At 38.7% G+C, this 17,850-nt stretch overlaps 1 long non-coding RNA gene across 1 annotated transcript; it reads left to right on the plus strand.

The window, feature by feature from the left end:
* Nucleotides 1–4,151: 4,151 nt before the first annotated feature.
* On the plus strand, nt 4,152–17,379 carry LOC308672523. The gene is made up of 4 exons (XR_014027443.1): nt 4,152–4,628; nt 13,819–13,947; nt 15,668–15,831; nt 16,102–17,379. It is a non-coding gene; the product is annotated as an uncharacterized lncRNA (long non-coding RNA).
* The last annotated feature ends 471 nt before the right edge of the window (nt 17,380–17,850 follow it).

Below are 17,850 nucleotides of genomic sequence, written 5' to 3' on the forward strand. Positions count from 1 at the left end.
ACGGACACAGCCTTGATGTTTTTCAAAACTCTTTAATTATTTTTTAGTTTTGATTGGATTGGATTTCAGATTGTTGAGCGTGCTTGTCTGAGAACAGAGTAAAACAGCTTCCTGTATGAAACTCCACACAAGAAGAATATAGAAATAACATCTTGTTCCATAGATCTAGTGATATCAAGAATATAACTAATCACAAAACAGGTCCATGAAACAAGGGGTTAAAAACTGCTGTTTCATAAATTTGAATTCATTTTAGGATAAATTCAGTGGTCTGGAAACACATACTTGTAGGATAAAGCAATGATGTATATTTAATAATGCAAATAATGACATTCAGCAATCCTACACTGAGGTAAATTGGCCTCAGGAAATGGATGGTCCTCACCAATTTGCATAACCGGCCTTCGGATAAAAATAAAAGAAAGAGAAAAGTTGTGTTGCAACTCCAAGTAAGGCAATCAGCTGCAGCAGTGGGATTTTCTCTAACCACCTGTGAGGAATTAATTCTGCCAAACAGTGAAGCCCTTCCTGGTTATGATAAATATACTTTCATAAAAGAAATGTTTGAACTACAGATTGCATGGAAAGAAATCATAGCAAATATTGACAAGGCCGGTCAATGTGTTACTATGGCAACAAGGATTCCTTCACTGGATCCACCAGTCCTAGGCCAACCTCAAAGGTTATTGGAAAGTTAACAGTCAACATCACTCTTCTTTGGGAATCACTGGGCCAGAACGTGTGTTGTCGGCAAGAATGCTTCTTTGCTTTGTAGGAGAGGCAAAGCCTTCTAGCCCTCTCTGAACAAGGGCTGATTGGCAGCACCTAAAGGTTGTCAAAGAAACCCAAACATCCTTCAGCTCCGTGGTTCCCAGCTAGAAAGGCTATTTAGCTCTGGAGAAGAAGCTCTGCAGATGCCCTCAGCTTTCAGATTCTGCCATTTCTGAACTTCACTGACCTGAAGAAGGAAAGTTGGCGCTGGCTGATTGAGACTCTGAAGAGTAGGATGGGTTGCACAGTTGGCAAGAGCATCAAAGTGGTGGAGGCAGCTGATAATTCTGGAGAGCAGCCTAATGCCAAAGAGAACGACCAAGCTGTGGATTCAGAAGTAAAGTCAGATTCCACCCAAGGCTCCTCCGCTAAAGATAAGACCCATACAAGCTGAAGCATGAAAGCTGTCGGCTCCAAAACAAGGTGATGAAGCAAATACATTTGTTAATCTGCATCCGAGATGACAAAAACCTTCTATTCTTGCCAACTTGAGTCAATGACTTAATTCCTAAGGATGTTTGAGGAATCTTTCTGTAATTCAGTTTATATTTCCACATGTGTGCATGTGTCACTTTGACTCAGAGTAAGTAGTCAAAGAATATTTGGCTACTATAAAAATGAATTAATTTCGGTACCAGGTTTACCTTAAAAAATGAAATTTAGAATTGTGCGGAAGTTCCTGAACAGAGAGACGACATGAAGAAATTCCCAACAAATGTTGATGTTCCTCCTTGAGCAGAAGATACAAAGTTTTCCAAGGGATTTTCCAAAATGACTAGAGTCCTATCTCAAGACGGTTTCATGTATCTCACAATTATTCCAATTAAGGTTTTTACTTAAAACTTAATTTAAAAGAGAATGGAGTTATTTGTTTTAGGAGAACCTAATTAAGGAAATTTGAGAGAAGTTAAAGGACTGTTGGTTATATTAGGGCAAATAATTCAGCTAGTGCAATCTTCTGGATTGGGTTTGATAACTGACTTGAAAAGGTGCATATCAAATATAAATTACTATCTTTCATCAAGGATGGAAAGTACTTTGACGTTCTTTCTCAAGTTCCATGTGTGCCAGTTGTAAAATTAGAAGTATATTTGTTCAGAGAAACAATGTGTTATTTTGGAAAACCAATTTAGTCTTTGTTTTCTTTTTTTCCTAAGTGTTATGATTCAATTATGTCTTTAAAGAAATGTATATACTGTATGTGAATGAGAAGGTTGCTAATCTTTAATATTGTGCTTAAATAGTTTGGGTGAATCTCTACCTTGTGTTGCCTGAATTGCTCCAAACTTTGAAACTAAATCATGTTCAATAGCTAAATGTCTGCTTGGCTTTTTAATTAATGCACATCTACCATCCCTTGTTAATAATAAAAAAAACCTTGCAAATATCGATTATCAGGACCTTTTCCTAGTTCAGGAAAAGCTAGATATGATTTGGCAAGTCTAGAACAGTGTTTTTCAACCTTGGCAACTTTAAGATGTACGGACTTCAACTCACAAAATTCCACAGCTGGCCTTGCGGGTTGAAATCCTGGCAGAAAAATGGTAAGATCCCAAACTTATTTACATTTCTCTGATTATAGCAATAATTATAATTATAGCAAACTGTCTCTACATTGGTCACTAAAGAAGGGTAAAAGTGGGTCAGCCAAGTAGGGATCTCCCAACAGGCAATAGAGATTTAGGCCGAAGCAGATCCAATCAACAAAGAGACCATGGTTGAGTTCACACATCACACAAAACCAACATGGTATGAACAACGTTATGACTTGGCATATAATGGAGACCCAGCCATGATGTGTGGCCAACCTCAGTTTATGACTCAGCATTTTAGCAAAGGCAGACAAAGGTGGCTTCTTACAAAGGGGAGAAACCAATTTCTGTGGAGTCATTTGCAGCTTGTAGGTTTCCTTAATGGTTTCACTGACCATGATTGCCGAAAACAGACCCTGAGGAGATACAACTATAAAAAAGTGTTATGCAACTCTTCAAAGATACCACAGTCAAAAGCAAAGAGATATCCTAAAACTGCCCCTCAAATTCAGTAACCAGCTTTGCTAAACTCAGACTTCCAGCTTTGCTAAAATTTGGAATATATCTCTTGGACAATTTGCCCATACCTGGTTTACTTAATAAATAAAAGTTCAATATGGTTTAGCAACATATAAAAAAAACAGTTTCTCCATGCAGTTTTCTCTAAAGTAGACAAACTATGTTACTTTCCTTTCATAATTGACCAAGAGATCCATCAAGCTAGGGGGCAGCCGGTGACCATCTGCAGTTACTGATCCACCCAAAGGTGGGACACTCCATCTTCTGTTGCATGGTACGTACTGAACTCTTCAGAGAGAAATGCATATTCTGATCAGAAGCAGAAAATGTTTCACAAAAAGAAAAGCTGGTTTTAGACAAAGGTGTTCTATCTGGAACTATCTGGTTCTATGAAATTTTGGGTTGTGTGTGTTTTTGTTTTCTGAGAAGAAGCAATTGTTTGATAGGTTTCCTCCAATCTCAGAACGTTCTCACGATTCCTAGCATACAGCCTTCTGTAACCTTCCCACCCAAGTGGAAGAGTGATGGCGAAGTTTGTGGTCCCTTGCCAAGCGTGGTTCTTCCCACATCTGCTATTTAATCCTTTTTTCTTTTCTTTTTTTTAATTTTAGTGCATCAAACCTTGTAACCAAAGGTATAACCTTCTACCCCTGATCTGTGGGTTAGCTCTTTTTTCCCCCCCAATCCAGGGCACTTTTCAAGATAGTAACTAGAACTTCTCCAATCTCTGATATATAAACAAGTCTGAATTCTTCTGATGAGTAATTTGGTATCATGTAACTGCTCGGAAGTTGGAGAGTTGTTAGATTCCCAGGCAAATGTAATGTCCTGGGCATTCACGTAGCGGCATTCTTCGTGTCAACTGGACAAGTTTTGACAAGTCTCCTAAGTCAGATTCATTTGGCATCCAGCCACTCTTGTGAGTAATGTATTGAACAGTAACTCGTGCGTGACCAAGAGGGAGCTCTTAACTCTACGCATAAACATTGTTGATTCTAAGAGTAAAAATTACCGCACCAAAGAACTGAAGATATATATATGTATATGTATATGTATATGTATGTGTATGTGTATGTTCATTAACTATACACAGACATATTTCTAGGGTATTAGATATCATATTTAACCATTTTAGATGGAGAGAAACTGGAGAAGCCTGTGGGGTCATAAAACCTTAAATTTGAAAAGAAGCATTGAGTTCCTCAAGTCCCACTCCCTGCTATATGTAGGAATCCAGATTAAGCCGTACCAGACAAATAGTTGTATAGCCTCCACTGAACCACATCTAGTGAAACAGAGTCTACTGTCTCTCTAGGTAACTGATCCTTTTGCCCAAAAGTCGCTTGGTTCAAGAGGACCAACTCAATGTTTCCAGAAAGGCACAAGGAAGGGAAGACTTGAGCAACAGGTGGAAGATCACTAAAGAGAGATACTAGAACTAAGGAGAAATTTCCTGACAGTGAGAACAACTAATCTGTGGAACAGCTTGCCTCTGGAAGTGGTGGGTGTTTCATCACTGGAGGGTTTTTTTTTTGTTTTTTGCTTTTTTTACAAAAGGCTGGACAGCCATTTGTCCAGAATGTTACAGGGCTTCTTGCTTGAGCTGGATTAGAAGACCTCCAAGGTCCCTTCCAAGTCTGTTCTGTATTCTGTTCAAAAAATGATTGTTTTGATCATTTTGAACTGGGACACTAGATGGCAGTGATGTAAAAGAAATCAAGGACCCAGAAGCAAGACTTCCAGGAATTGTCAAGCTCTCCAAAGGGGGAGTTAGATCCATCACTTTTCTAAAATTGATTCTATAAGGTAAGTTTCAATATCCCACTCTTGTCTTCTCTAGAAGCTCAGTTTTCCCACCAAGGATAAAAAAATACTGTACGTGTGTTGTTATTCTTCCAAGAAGTCCAAGAGGGAGTGTGTGTGTGTGTAAGAGAGAGAGAAATGATTCTAGATTAGAATTAGATTAGAATTCCCTGACCCTCAACAACACAAAATATTTTATTTCCCCTGTCTTAACATTATATACTAGCAAATAGATGTTTTTATGGCCTTTCTTTAAACTATTACATAAATTATCATAGGGTGTGTGAATAAAATATAAGTCATAAAACATTACTCTTGAATGTATAACTAATTGGTGGATCTTTTATAATGTATTCATCTATGCATTTGGTAAAAGTTTCTTGATTAAAAAAATAATTTTAACAGTGTTGACTGCTGGTTGGATTTGAGTATGTTTATAATAAGAGGTTCCGGAGTCGTTCAGTTTAAAAGCATTCAGTTTATGCAAATAACTTGACAATTTAATTGTTCTTTGCATATTAGGCAACTCTAAATCATGTTGCCTGTTTTAAAAATGAGAACTTCCCCCCCCCCTTTCAGCCTGTAAAAATACTCCCCAAAACTAAGTCCCCTTCCCACCACTAGCCACATGGAGTAAATTAAAAAAACGTAAATCAATTTTAATTTGAATGCATTACTTTCCCCTATTACAGTTGGAAAACAAATTACTTCTAATGTGCAATAATATGGTGTGGCTAGACTATGTCATTAAGAAGCTAAAATTTTCTTGTATGAAATAGATTTATGCTGCAGAGGAAAGGGAAAAAATTATGATGACTTATTCATGAGTATTTTTTTAAAATAGAGCTTTCTCCAGATCTCTAACTTTATAAGTGTATTTTGGCTAGAAGGGTTTAAAATAGACCCTTGACTTAGGGCTGTTTGTTTAGCAACCATTTCAAGTTACGACTGTTGCAGAAGCAAAAAATCTAAAGCAACATTTTGATGACTGTAGTTGTGTTTAGCATGTATGCACGTTGATTAATTGATTATGTGTCATCAAGTCATTTTTGGCAACTAGTGACCTTATAGATAGATTTTCTTCATGATGAATGCATAGAAAGAAAGAATGAATGAAAGAAAGAAAGAAAGAAAGAAAGAAAGAAAGAAAGAAAGAAAGAAAGAAAGAAAGAGCAAGGCAATTAGACTTACATACCACTTCACAATCCTTTACAGTCCCCTCTAAGTGGTTTTACCAAGTCAGCCTGTTGCCCCCAACAGTCTGGGTCCTCATTTTACTGACCTCAGAAGGATGGAAGGCTGAGTCAACCTTGAGCCAGTGAGGCTCGAACTGCTGGCAGTGGAATGCACAGTTAGCCTGCAATACTGTATTCTAACCACTGCGCCACCACGGCTCTTATATTATCCATAAGGATAAGCGTGACGATCATTGATCCTCTAAGAGTTCAGATTCAGGACTGTATCGTAAGTCTTTTAAAATTTGCATTAGCCCATTATTTATAGTAAAAAGGTAAAGGTAAAGGGAAGTGGCAGAGAGAAAAAAAGGAAGAAAAAAGTCCCTTAGAATTTGTTGAATGGAGAACTATTACGTCTTGAAACGGGAAAGAAGCTCCTTCAGAGATGAATTATTCACTTCTGAGATGAATTATTCTGTTGACAACAGGTGGCTGCCCATCTGAATGCAGTGGAAACAAAGCTAATAATTCATTTTAGCAGATAAGGGACAAAAGGAATGTTACAGCTTGAGAATATGTGTAATATGGCACCTCAAAGCAATAACCATGTTTATCTCAAATATGCATATGGGTGACATCTGCTAGAGTGTTTGTTCTGCTGAAGAGATTTTATTTGATTTAAGGAACCTGCCTCTAAAGGTCAGATTTAATCGGAGCTTTATGGTTAACAGATTTCAGATGGTATCACCTAGGTGTGAAGTACAGCGTTTTGTTGACAAATATATTAAACAATTAGGGAAATTGCAGGAGTCCAGGGACAGGATGTATTTTTCTGGAACCGGTTAGAATTTCTTCCATCTGCAGGTTGGACTGGGAAAAATTTTTTTCCTACTGCAGCCGCAGTAAGGCAGGTTCCAAAATAGTAACCTTCCCCTCCCCCCCAAAAAAAACCAAGCAGAGTTATTAGATTCCTTAATAATTAATGCATAATGTATGACATGCAATACATTCCACCCAGTGTCCAAAATATTATCTTGCATTATAAGCATTTCAGATGTTGACAGAAGATGGAAACTATGGCTAGTTTCCCACATCACATCAAACTCAGCCACGATTCATTTTAGTCCTGGCATTTATATATTATTTATAAATTTAAAGGCCACCCAAACTCTACATGTTTTGTCTGTGTATTGTAAAAGCAAACATTCTGGGGCAGGAAATGCACACTTCCTTAAGCTCTGAAGCAGTCTTAAGCCGGCCTATAAAGGAACACTTCAAAATGGCCCCATCACAACACCCAGGAAATGAAACGAAAGAAAAAAAAATCTTCTCATGTTCCTATTCATTGACCTAATGATTGGTTATTTTGAATTATACTATGCCTAGAATGCAGAGGCCTAGAAATCCACTAGATGGCAGCCCAGAGTAGACAACATTCTAACTCTCTGCTGCCATCTAGTGACCATCTGGAGCTATGCAAGCTCTCTAGGGTAAAAATGTCAAATGGTTAGAAAGTGTTAATGTATCGTAACTAGGCAAATGTTCTCAGAACTAATTTCTTTTTAAAACAGCTCCGTGAACATATCCCCTCTGTACCAGTTATAATATTGATTAGATAAATTAGTATCCCCTGCTGTTAAAAAGATTAGTGTCAACATATATCTGGTTTATTTAAACACAATGGCTGTGAGTCTCTGTTTTGATTTTTTTTTTATTTGATGAAATGAAGAGTAGTGCATGAATTGATTGGAATCGCAGGAAGCTGGATGCATGACAGCACTGGGAATAAATCAGGATGTAGCTTATTAAATAATTTAATAAATGGTCTCCCCCTCCCTCTCCATTCCATTCTACTCCAAGACTTGGGCAATTAGGGCCACCCGAAAAATTATTTAAAGGTATCTGAAAGGGTCAAAACCCATTTAGTTATAGTTCACTACATTCACACCCACACCCACAACCTTAGGTCACCCTGTAATTAAATAACCAAAAACACACTTTTCTCATGAGTCTTTCTTGAAAATTCTCTCTCCTTTTTTGTCCAAATGCCCCAAATAAATTCTGCTCCATCAAACTGAGTCAGAAGCAGAGCAAGGGAAGACAAGCATAGCTCTTGAACCCAACACAACTTCCTTCTTCATGAGTTTTAGTTTAGCTTTTGAGGCGTATTTTCCTGCCCTTCTTTTCTAGGCTTCCTTCCTAATGGAACCACTCAAAGTTGTCATCTCTGTAGAAATACAGCAGGAGAAGAGAGGGGGAAAAAATTCAGCATGGAATTACGGAGAAGATAATACTATCCAATTATTGGGCCTTTAAGGATCCAGGATCACAATGCCAAAAACCAATTTCATCTAAATAGTGGGCTGACTGGAATCCATCGACATATCCTCTGGAAACCGTTACGGCCTGAAATAGCAAACGCCAAACCAATTTTAATGTTCATTTATGATCCCCTCATTAGAATGCTATTAACATATCATTATGATTGGAGGCTGCAATGACCTCTTGGTTTTAATTCAGCTCTTTGGGATGTGTTATTCTCAAACAAGTGCAAGGCATTTTTCTCTCTCTCCTGGTAGCGCCACACTTTCTAGAGATGAACCATCTGAATGTACTTCTGATATCCATTTGAATAACCATCAATCTCTCTTATTGGTTCGACTTCATAGCTGGAATGAGTTCTGTCTTTTTTGTTGTTGTTAAAGCTGGATTCTCTCATTCTGGCTGAGAGACAGCTTAGGCCAGCCACCTCCTTCCTTAAATCACCTCCCCAGCCAATTTATCATTTCATTCTCCATGAAGACAAAGCAATGCCTCATTTAATGAGATTCTTATTGATAATATGAATACCGGCACGAATCCAAATCAGAAAGCTGTTTTGTTGTTGTTGTTGTTGTCAATTTGACCAATAGATTGGACAGGTCAGATGACCTGGAATTGAATCGGTTCTTAACACAGAGAGAAGCCGGTGTTGGCTCAAATTTGCAAGTTGCTTGCTCCCTGTGTCCGTTCATGATTCATCTGTGTATTCAAGGAGTTCCAGATTTCATAATTGTTCACCACATGGCGAAGTTCCTGTAGCAAATGACTGGGTGTGTATGTGTGTGTTAGGAGATGGAGTGATGGAATATCGAAAGCTGAGCTCCGTATTTATTAAATTAAAGATATGGGTTTTTTAGCCGGTAAATGGACAAAGCTAACATTGTAAATTGAATATGTGAGTTTTAGCTGATCAATGGATTAAGGAGGAGGAAAAAAAATCTCATTTTGAAACAAGAAGCATGTTCTATTTTTAGAAGCCAATTCATCAGTACGGTAATTGCTTCAGGAGAAGCATTCTCCCTTCCATTTTCAGCAAGGAGCATGCCTCTTTTTAGATGGCACTTCAAGTTGCAATTTTTAATTTATTTTTTTTGAAAGCATTCGTATTGAATGAATACTTTTAATTTATGGTATTAAAAAAACCTCATCACAGTAACATGTTCTTTATGAATAATCAAATTAATCATCCATTAAGGGTTTCCTGCTTGAGCGGGGCGTTGGACTAGAAGATCTCCAAGCTCCCTTCCAACTTTGTTATTCTGTTATTAATGTTATTTATTAATAATTACTATGTAAATTCTATTTTATGAATAATTATTAATAAATAAGTAAAAAAAAGCATTAAGAGAGATCTACCGGGAACGAGGGAGAAGCAGCCATTTAGAAAGTGAAATTAAAATAGAGTTTCTCTGGCTTTTACCAACTTCTGGGCCAGCCTACTAAGCGATGGAAGCAGCGCGACTTTTGCAAGAAATCTCTATTCTGTTTAGGCATTCTTTTTAGACTGGCTCCCTCTCCAGAATAAACTGAGCAATGCACACGCGCATACAAACACACATACACACAAACGCACAGAGAGTGGGGGGGGGGAGAGAGGGGGGTCAGCTGATGGATTTATTAGCAATCAAAATGCTTTTCATCACCAATTCATCTAACGAATGAATGAGCTAACCGTTCAAGTCAAAAACAGAATTCCAAAGCCGCCACTATTCGAAACATTGTGCAATTTAATTATTTTCTTTTCACTGTGTCTTTTTACACAGCTGGCTTTTGAAAAGTAGCATATGTATTGGATAAACAAATAAGTACCCACTTTAAAAAAAAACAACTAACAAAACTAAAATCACATCAATTTAGTGTAACTCACAAGAAAGGGTTTCTCCCGTTTTAGGAACTTCCATTCATTTATTCCCACAGTTGCTTCAGGCAGAGAAAATGGTGGTGGCATGTATGCATTGCAATGTCTTTCTTTGGAAGGAACGAGGGAGACCGCTGGAAGACTTTGCTGCCTAAAAAGATTTGAAGTATACCCATGTACTTGGTGTATCAGGCACTGAAGACTCTGTCTAAGGCCTTTAATTCACCTCTAAGTCGCAAATAAATTGCATTTGGTTTTTTTAAAAAGCTTTTTTATCTGAGCTCCACCTTGTTGGGGAACAGATTCAGTGCAACAAAGTAATTTCCTGTCCTTTAATCTGTGCTTGTGACTTAGCTTTTTAATGTGGCGGGAGAGGCTGCTAAAATTAAAATCTATCAGTGTTCAAATTTACGCACAAAACACACACCGTAACGGCTTCGCTTCTGCAGGTAGGCCCTGTGCATCTTGAAGCTGTCAGCATATTTTTTGGCCATTAAAATAAATCATGTCACATTAAAAAAAAGCAGAAATCATAATGCAAGCCTAGATCAAATCAGACAATGACTTTAAAAAAAGGGGTGTGTGCTTAAAACAATCACACAACAACCGTAAGTTGAAAACCAGCCTGGGTTTTTGAAATGAGACTGGGGTGTATTTGACTGTTTTTTCACTGTTTTCCAAATCAGTACAAATGACTGTATGGGACATACGTTTTCTTGATCTTCAGCTGCCATGACAACAGCACACAGAGAAATGGATTTCCATAACAATTGTGGACAATGTTTAGCATCACAGTGATTCTCTGTGTATCCGTGCCTGCATGCGAGTGTGCGCCACAAAGCTGGCAGAAGAAAATGGCATCGTTTTCTATAGCTTGAAAGGTGCCTTTGTTGAAATAATTGGAGAGAAAGATGTCTCCCCCCCAAATAATAATAGAAGCCCCTCAGCAACTTTCTTGCAAATTTTCTTTGCCGGTGAAAAATCAGTGAAGTGGTTTCTTGTCGACAGGGCAAGAACTTGGAATATGCAAAGTTGGTGTGTTTTTTTAAAGCTGTTTTAGTGTACAGGCGTGCATCTATGTGAAGATTTAATAAGAATGGTTTTTATAAAATATCCTTGGCTTAATGAAAAGATGAAACAGTAATATCAGCTTTATTACTTTCAACAGAGATTTGAACCACCAGGAAGAGTTCAGATCTGATCTTAAGCTTTCTAGCGTCAACTGGTATCAACTAACTTGACGAGTAGACAATCTAGAACTGGCCAGGTAGGCTTACAGGATTCCCGAGCTTTCAATGTAGTGCTAAGGATTCTGGGAATTGTAACTGTAATCCAAACCAATCATCCAGATTGTAGAAGAGCTTGGAGATAAATTAGCAAAGGCATGCAGGTACTATTCAGTAAACAACCACCCAGTCCTTGGAGAGATTAGTATAAAAGGGGCCAAGGGATACTCTGCCAGGCTTTCCAAATTCTGCTATTATATCCTATGTGAGTCAGTTCCTGCTTCCTGGCTTGGATAGTTTGAGGAGCTGACATAGAGTTATCGACTGGTCTGCTCTTGGCTTCTGCTGTTTTTAAATGCTTTGGAAATACTTTGGAGAGGATACTTCTAATGGTAGGTTTTTGGGGGTGCTCTGTGAAGAATTATTAAATGGTTTCTAGAGCAGAGGTCCCCAACCTTTTGGGCACCAGGTAGAGAAGCTTTTCTGTGGACCAGAGAGTGTGTGGTTTTGTGTGCTGCCTGCATCCCAAGGATGGGGCTTTGTTTGTGCGGACCGGTTGCTGGCGTGCCGCGGCCCAGTAGTGGTCCACAGAGCAGGGGTTGGGGACCCCTGTTGGAGAGCATTTCTGCACAAAAAAACTCCCTTCCTTCTTTCTCCCCCTTCTTTTTCTCCCTTCTTGCTCTTTCTCCCTCCCTCCCTCCCTCCCTCCCTCCCTCCCTCCCTTCCTTCCTGCCTTCCCTCCCTAATATTTCTAATGTAAGGTAGACACCTAAAACATCTTCTGTGAAAATAAGAGCTGAGAATGGATTGCTGAGAGAGGGAGTAATATTTTCCAGAAAGCTGTGTTTTGGATACCTTTTCTAGAACAGAATGAAAAGCAACTGGGTGTACCATTACTCTTCAGAACTGAAGAAACAGCAGAAAGTTAAAATAGTATTCCCTGAGGACTTGTCAGCAGTAATGAAAGGACCTGAACTTTTAGCATTCTTGGCTGGCCTGTATTTAGGCTGTCAATATTCAGAGACAGATATTGCAGGCAACAGATCGTATCCGAGAAGGATGCTAGCAACATGAGATTAATCCTAAATTGAAGGTATTTAACTCTGACCAAAAACTGGTCAGACATCAAGAGGAAACTTTTCCATTTCAATGTTTAAATATCGGTTCTACTGTACTACTGGAAGGTACTACATGGATTGTACTGCATGATATAAAATGCAGGAAATGGAGCCCAGAAATTAAAACTTGTCCATCTGGAATGGCAGCTGTTACTTTACATCATAAGAGTAGCCAACACTATTTCTCTGTTGCCACTTATTTGCTGTATCCTTCTTGTTTTTGTTTCGTGTTTAATATTTAATGCTCTTTTGCGGTATTTTGCAGTTCTATATGTGATTGGTCAATGTCCACAAATGAATTTTATTAAGTTGGTTTGGAGTTCTAACGTGGGACTGGTTATATATATACACACAGTATATATATATATATTAATTGTTTTAATATAATTTATTTTTACATTTGGGCACTAAGGTTTAATTTGTTTTTAATTTTGTATTTTGGTTATTTTGGTATTTATGGCCCTGTTCACCGCCCTGAGTCCTTCGGGAGAAGGGCGGTATACAAATTAAATTAAATAAATAAATAATATATAATATATATATATATATATATATATATTGAGTATTTTGAACACCTTGTTGGCCCAAATACGGGCCAAATCTTTTTGCCTGTATCAGCCCAAACTCGGGCCGTCCACAGACGGCAGTCGCAACTGCGACAATCATTATTTGCCTAAATTTTTTTTGCATTGCTAACAAAGAATTAAAGGGAGATTGATATAGCTATTTCAAACTTATTTGTTCTCAAATAAGAGAACAAGTAAGTTTGAAATAGCTATATCAGTCTCCCTTTAGGATTCAAAAATTCTGACTGGTAGACACAGGAGAAATTTCATGTTTGGAAAGCTGGGAAAAGGATGGGAACTCTAATCCTTTTCTCCCCTTGTCATGCCCTCAATCAAAAGGGTCTTTTCAAGGTTTGTATTTGTACAAAGAATTAGGCTGTATTGCCAAGCCAGAAATATTTTAGACTTTGTCTTTGTCTCCTGTCCACTTACTCATTTCCATTCTCCATCTTTCAGGCACTTAATCTTAGTCCATCTTTTATTTAAAAAAAACAACAACGACTACTGCGCATCTATGCTCCTCCTGATAATAGAGAGGAAATATTTGTATTATCAGTCATCATGTTCCACAACGTCTGGTTAATTTCCAGTCTTCTGTTCCATCTTGTCAGATTTGCATGAGAATGAAATCTTTTGAGCAAACGTCCGGGGCAAAGATGTAGCTCCTTATCTGAATATCCACAATATGATTATTATTTTTTTGCACCAAACGTAGTGTGTTCCTTCTTCTCGCTTTCTCCTGCTGTATATTTAAACCATCGATGTCCAAAACTTTGATCTTGAATTTTCCATGGTAACTCTTTTTTCCCCCTCCTTATGAAGGTACTTGAAGGAAAGGCTGGCAATTTCTGTCCAGTCAGAGTTTCCTCAACTACAGCTTTTCTGAAGAGTGAAGCAGCTTTTAAAGTCTCATTTGATCTCTTAACAGAAAAATAGATTTGGAAGGGACCTTGGAGGCCTTCTAGTCCAACCCCTACTCAAGCAGAACACCCTATATCATTTCAGACAAATGGTTGGACAATCTCTTCCAGTGTTGGAGCACCCACCATTTCTGGAGGCAAGTCAACCTGATTGATTAATTGTTCTGTCAGGAAATTTCTCCTTAGTTCTTGGAAATTTTTTCTTAGTTCTTGGAAATTTCTCCTTAGTTCTAAAACAAGAAAGGCCTCTTTGCAGATAGGAGTTGAACATTCTGTATTTATATCTTCCTTCCTTCCTTCCTTCCTTCCTTCCTTCCTTCCTTCCTTCCTTCCTTCCTTCCTTCCTTCCTTCCTTCCTTCTTCTCCTTTCCTCTCCTCTCCTCGTTTTTCTTCTTCTTTTCTTTAAAAAAAAAGACTTTTACCCTGCTGCAAAATGATGAATGTTTTCCAAGGCAAATCCATCACTGGTCACTGGAGGGAGGAAATGTCAAGAAAAGTTATGGTTTGTTAGCTTTTACCTCCTGACATTATACAAAGAAGGTAATTGAAGTACAACAAACGCTATGTATCACCTGAGCTACTTTGTGCTTCTCCTGCAGTTGGTTTGACTTCCCTATCTATTTATTCAGCAATATGACAAGATGAATATGTGTTAAAGCACCTTGGGAGATATTGACACAACCGGTATCCTTCTTGGTTTAAAAACTTTATCAACACAGCCAAATCCTCTCTGTGCAAAAAACAAAAGGGTGTGTGTGTGCTGTAAAAAAAAGTACTAAAAGTGTCCCTTTCTCCTAAACTCTCTGCAGCACAGGATGTCACAATGACCCCCTGTTAAAAAAAAAGTGTGAAGGCAGAAGCCGGAAGTGAAAAGCAAATATTTCAGCGGAATCTTCTCCAATGAGCAAAAACATCTTCCTTCCTTCCTTCCTTCCTTCCTTCCTTCCTTCCTTCCTTCCTTCCTTCCTTCCTTCCTTCCTTCCTCCCTCCCTCCCTCCCTCCCTTCCTCCCTCCCTCCTTCCTTCCTTCCTTTTTCTCTCCTATCCTTCCTTCCTTCCTTCCTTCCTTCCTTCCTTCCTTCCTTCCTTCCTTCCTTCCTTCCTTCCTTCCTTCCTTCCTTCCTCCCTTCCTCCTTCCCTCCCTTCCATCTCCCTCCCTCCCTCCTTCCTTCCTTCCTTTTTCTCTCCTATCTCCTTCCTTCCTCCCTCCCTCCCTCCCTTCCATCTCCCTCCCTCCCTCCCTCCCTCCTTCCTTCCTTTTTCTCTCCTATCTCCTTCCTTCCTTCCTTCCTTCCTTCCTTCCTTCCTTCCTTCCTTCCTTCCTTCCTTCCTTCCTTCCTTCCTTCCTCCCTTCCTTCCTCTCACCCACAATAGAGGCTTTCGGTTGACTCAATGAGAAAGCTCTATAAATTTCTCCTTAGCTAAATTTGACTTGCTTTTTGCCTTCTTTCTCATTTTAATTCTTCTTCACAAAATGCCTGGCCTGACCAGAAGATGGCAGCTTAATCAAATTTGTGTTGCCTTCTTTGCCTGCCACTATTCTCCTAAAAGTTTTAAATATTTATATAGTTCCATCAAGCTCTGTTTATTGGGTCCTCATAGTTCTTCAACCTGCAGCATATGGCAATGTAATATTAGCTAGCACTTTTACTTCTATCACTGCCAGGAAGAGGCTACTTAGGTAATTTAGCAGCAGATCTAAATGTTTTATTAATTGTTCCTAAATGCCAGAGGCTGTGTAATTGCTATAAAGTTTTCAAGAATTGTTCTAAGACTTTAAATTGATAAATGTTTGATAGATACAGAATGATCATGTTCAGATGAGTTGCATTTAACTCTTTTGTTTTTCTGTTCTCAGTTTTACTTCTTTATTATTGTGGGTGAAGAGACAAACCTTTATTTGAAGAAAGACAGTTTGGACTAGTGGTTAAGCACCAAAGTGGAAAACAGGATGACACGAGTTCTAGTCCCACCTTAGCAAGTAAGCCCCCTGGGTGACGTTGGGCCAATCACTAGGAGACGGTGAGTTCTAGTCCTGCTTTTAGGCATGAAAACCAGCTGGGTGACTTTGGGCCAATTGCAGGGCTGTTGTTGTGGGGAAAATAGGGAGGAGGAAGGAGCACTAGATATATTGGTTCCCTTGAGTTGTTTATAAAAACGTACAAGATGGGATATAAGTAAATAAATAAATAAAGAGTTCACTTGAGCATATTTGAAATGTTAAGAGCGTGTCATGCCGCTCTCGCAAAATGGCTGCCGCACCGTTCAGTTTTCTTTCCCTGTTGATTGTAGGTCATGACAGCATTACAGAACTATCAGAAACGAAATGATTGAAGAAGAAGAAGAAGAAGGGGGAAAAAAAAGTCCCATCTCGCAAACGATAGTGAGAAAGTGATGGTTAAAAATTGGATTTACCAGAACGGGCTGTCAGTCTGATCACAATAACAGTTCACAACCTATGATTCAATCAAAGCAGTGTGAGACAAAGATAACACCACCAACCTCTGCCTGCTGACTCCAATGATATTTCTTCAAGTCTCTTAGCTAACAGAAAATCAATCTGTCACTCACGGTGGATAACAAGCCAGTAAGTGCAAAATGGTAACAACCATTATCTATTGGTCCCTATGAATACAAAAATATACCAAAAAAAAATATGCAATAACAATCTCATCTACTTGGTCACCTTGTCCCAGAAGTAATAACTGGACAAATTCTGCTGGATCTGGACCTTCTTAATGGCCAGTTGGGACACAGAGAAGGATCTCTTTTGGGAGGCTGTAATAATCGTATCAGTTAATCCCAAATACTAAATGGTCGAATAATTGTGTTTGGTGGAAACAAGTTTTGGAATGTATGACTAATGATCAAGAATCAAAGATAAACAATGCAGTAATCCTACTTACCTTTAAAAAGTACACCAAGAATAGCAAAGCTCAGCTACCTACTTTGTCAAGCATGAAAGATCGTGTCCAATTAAACTGATTTATTGCTAATCAGGCCTAAGAACAGCTATATTCTCAACCAATAGTTAGCACCTGCTTAGAGTTAGATAAAGTTCAATGAAATTCGTGGAGGGTTGGACGGTCTGCTTCTGGCTACATAGGGATTGTAGGCTGATTCCTCTTTTGACGCCACCCCAAGGTTCTGCCACTCCATCTCCTACAACCTGGCACAAATCCTTGGGAAACAACCAGGTGTTCAGTATCTTGTGGAACAGTAACAGGCCTTACTCTGTAGGACTGACATATACAGGGAAGCTATGCAGCTCACAGTAAATGATTCTAGAAAAATCTCTACATCATGGTTGTCATCAGCCATTCAGTTCCGTCCAACCCTCGGCCACTCTATGGATCAGCACTCTCCATGCCTCAACATCCATATCTCTACATCAACCTTGACCAATTAGACATCCTTCAGATATGTTGGATTAATTCCTAACTTTGAGAACTTTAAAACCCGTAGATTGACATGTTGGAATGTAGTAATGCATCATATTTTTTTTTGTTTCCAAGGCCCTGGTAGCTTTGAGTTCCAGTGCTTCTCACTGAAGAAATAAAATATGGGCTGCTATTAGTATCGTCTACTGTGTTGTAAAAATGGCTGTTATTTGTGTGCAGGGTTGCATTATACCTTGGGCTGCAAAAAGAAAAAAAAAGTAAGCCTTGCACCGAGAAAGTCATAGTTTTGATTTGTGGTCCTAAAAAACTTATTTCCAATTAGCAGATTGACAGGGGAGGTTAATGCTCTTTATGAATCTTTATGGCCTATTATGGCACCATCCCTTTCTCGATTGCCAGTTTCACTCACAAATACGCAGCGCCAAATAATATGCTCAGGTACAAGCTTGGCATGTTAAGTAATCTGTAATATCCTAACATTTCAGTATCATGTTAGTGGCGAATTAGGCTAATGTGACACTAACAGACAATGACAGGGGGGAAAAAGACTAACACAATCAAACTTCCCTGTAAGCCATGATGGTTTCCAGAGGTGTCCATTTCAATTCACCTGAAGCCCTATTGTCGGAGGCAGTCTATT

This window comes from Vipera berus (assembly GCF_964194415.1).
Source record: "Vipera berus genome assembly, chromosome: 10".
NCBI classification, from domain to species: Eukaryota; Metazoa; Chordata; class Lepidosauria; order Squamata; family Viperidae; genus Vipera; species Vipera berus.